Below are 3,772 nucleotides of genomic sequence, written 5' to 3' on the forward strand. Positions count from 1 at the left end.
TAAGATGTGGATAAGTAGGATACATTCTGCATGTGATTATGCATGCCCATAAAACTTGAGGATTGGATTGATTTTAAATTTCCGTATTTAACTTTTGAATCCATTGAGATTATAGGTTAATAACAAAACGTGTTTGTGTGTAATTTGTGAAATTAATGACTAGAATGAAAACAGTTAATTGGAAAATTTCTAGTTTGTTACTTGAGCTCTTTGTTCCTGACATATGGTTGACATGACATCTTCCACACCGTACAGTGTGTACCTTGTTTTAATGCCATGTTTTTGTGCTGGCTGACTACGAGAGGATGGTGGTACAGAAGGTAAACGCTTATTCTCATTATGTGATCACATAATTGCAGACTTCACAGATCATAAAAGAAAACCTTTTCCCAAAGTATCTTGTAACCAGCGTATAGATCACCCCTTTCATGCCAGTGTATATTAAAAAGTGATAGAAGTTTTGCGGGCACCTGTCTGTAGTATATGATTATTCGGGAAGTTGTGAGATGTACTAACAAGTATAAGTCTAGTAGTACATCAGCACCCGCCAAACAGGCGGAATATTTACATTTACAGCCATGAATTCTGGCCAATGTCCTGCTGTTTCAGGAGGATTGCGGCATGTCCCTGTTTCAACTATATCTGTGTCCTCAGTTGAAAACAATGGTGGAGCAAGAAGCCATCAGCTCCCTGCTACACCATTCGCACTGTGACACCTGTCGTGAGCGACTTGGTGCAGGCGGGTGCCATTCAGTAAGGACATTGCCCTCCTGCCTGCGTGAGCCACACAAAGCACAGACTGGAGGAGACCGGCGGAGGGCTCTCATCCATTTGTCGTGGTAATGGGGCTAGGAGAGTTTTTCTTTTTATTATTTTTAGAAGGCTCTAATGGGGCATTATAGTGTGTGTGGGGGGCAGTATGAGGGCATAATACTGTGTGGGGAGGCACTGTGGGGGCATTATATTGTATAGGGGCATTATATTGTATAGGGGCACTATGTGGCATTATACTGTATGTGGGGGCACTATGAGGCAATACATTGTGTTGGGTCTCTATGGGGGCATGACACTTACTGAGGGCACTACGGGGGATTATACTGCGTAGGGGCACTATAGGGCATCATTACTGTGTGGGGACACTTACTATGTGCTATATAAAGAGGGCACTATGAAAGTGTGTGGGGCACAAAGGTGCACTTTTACTGTTTGTTTCCAAAAGGAGGGCACTATTAGGGTATGTGCACACACACTAATTACGTCCGTAATTGACGGACGTATTTCGGCCGCAAGTACCGGACCGAACACAGTGCAGGGAGCCAGGCTCCTAGCATCATAGTTATGTACGATGCTAGGAGTCCCCGCCTCTCCGTGGAACTACTGTCCCGTACTGAAAACATGATTACAGTACGGGACAGTTGTCCGGCAGCGAGGCAGGGACTCCTAGCATCGTACATAACTATGATGCTAGGTGCCCGGCTCCCTGCAGTGTGTTCGGTCCGTTACTTGCGGCCGAAATACGTCCGCCAATTACGGACGTTAATGTGCTCGTGTGAACATACCCTTACTGTGTGGGGACACAAAGGAAACTGGGTGTGTATGGACCGGGATTGGGTGGGGTAAGAGGCGTGACTTAACCACATGACTTGTTTTTCTTTATGATAGTTGGAATTTGGAAGGTATGCTATCTGTCCGTCCATCCATCCATCCATCCATCCATCCATCCATCCATCTTACCTTCATATGTGTTCAGTTTGACAAATATATTTCTCTCTTTCTTTCAAAACTAGAAACCAGCATTTTAGATTTAATCACCATAAAGATAGTGTAATGTCAAGGTCAAAGCAGCAACATTTGCATTCCAGATATAAGAATTTATGTGTCCACAATCAGAAATGTATAATATCTGTTTCTTTCCCAGAGGCATAAAAAAGATATCTACAGCTAGTGGACAGGGTTAGCCTCTGTTTATTTCCTACTAAAATAGTTCGGAAGGAACTTCAATTATTATTTTTACATTATACTTTATGGGGGTTAGATTGCAAGAATATTAAGCTATGTAATTCGATTGGTAATAAGAAAGGAGCCATATAAAGAATCTAATCATTTTCATAAGGCTGGAAATACATAGTCTTCTTTCTACTAATCTAAAGTAACTTTTGACTATTTTGTATGTTTCTTTTGTTTTTTTATATGTAATCTCTGAAGAATATGCTGTGCATGTTCCCAGCTCAAGGGTTGTTGTGTTGTGGGAAGGTGGAGTTTCCTCATCTGAGGGGTGGTCATTGAGGAGTAAAATCACACCATACTAATCAGGCCATTTTGTCTATTCATGAAACCAGGGGGCGGGTTGAGTTATGGAGACTGCGTTCAGCCCCATGTCCTTATCCCACAAGGCACATGCATTATTAACCATCAGAATGCCTGACAATAAAATAACATTTCCCACGGTCTTTTACGGTGAATAACACTGAATCAAAGAGTCTGAAAAAAAAAAAAGAACATCACACATATCGTATTCCAGCCTTAAATGGATCTTTTAAAAACAATTTCAGCATATTGAATTACAAGAATTAAAGCAGTGTGTAGAATTCAACGCGTATCCCTCTAACTTTAGTGAGTCAGAATTATGTGACAATTTTTTTTTATATTACATATATTTACCATCTGGGATGAGCTTATAAATTCTACTTGAATGATTGTAAGAAAAATATACTTATTGTACTTGAATATTTCATAGTGTGTATTGATTCTCAATGTGTAGGTAATAAATTCAAAATAAGCCACATTTATACTTGTCTTGATTATTAGTCTATGATCACATCTGCGTCCGGGGGTTCTACTCGTGGATTCCATCAAGATTTCCAGCACTTTTAAAAGACAAAAATAGCACAGCATTTAGTTAAAATGATGGAAACCTTAACGGAACCCCAATGGAATTCTATAGGGTCAATCGGGCGGCGTTTCAATTTGCCATACAACAGATCCAACACAGCGTCGTGGCTTCCTTTATAAATGAAAACCAGGACACAGATGTAAATAAATTATTACAGTATTTATCATTACACCCTCTTCACTCTACAATTTCATATTTACATTCATATAAATCCACATGTAAACTGTATAAATGATCCTTTTATTAAAGCATACTTCCGGCGATCCACTTTAAAACCTCGTAGGATATGCATTTTAGTATATACATTCAAGTTTCTAACCCAGAATTAAAACATAGTACACGAAGCTGTTTATTAGCTTTATTTACTTAAAGACTTGAATTATTGCAGCCCTTTAATTCCTGCTGAGAGATGATGTGAGCAAACAGGCTTGTAAAAATAGTGACCGTGACTGGGCTGCAGCTCCACTTTGTTTGCCACATGCCAGAAAGTAACATCTTCCTGTAGGTGAATCAGGAGGAAGGAGAAGTCTGCAGCACAATCGGCTAAGTTTGGAGGGAAAGACTTCACAAAGGTAATGTGCATGAGGATCTAAAATCGGTGACGTTTATTCTTCACTAGAGGTATCCTTTGAGGGTTTTTCTGTATATGTAGTAACTATTTTATATGTTACCCTACTACATTTATAAATATATACTTGGAACAAATTCCTGCGTATTCTTAACCTAATTAATCATGCCAAATCCAATTCTATCAGTATTACAGAGCACTGATGCTTAAAATGCATTCAACACGGTGGCCTGGACCGTTTTGGACAAGACATTACACAGATTCAGTATTTCACGATTGAAATCTTAGCAATGTGCCAATTATCCCATGCC

The sequence above is a fragment of the Rhinoderma darwinii genome, chromosome 11, assembly GCF_050947455.1.
Source record: "Rhinoderma darwinii isolate aRhiDar2 chromosome 11, aRhiDar2.hap1, whole genome shotgun sequence".
Classification (NCBI taxonomy): Eukaryota; Metazoa; Chordata; class Amphibia; order Anura; family Rhinodermatidae; genus Rhinoderma; species Rhinoderma darwinii.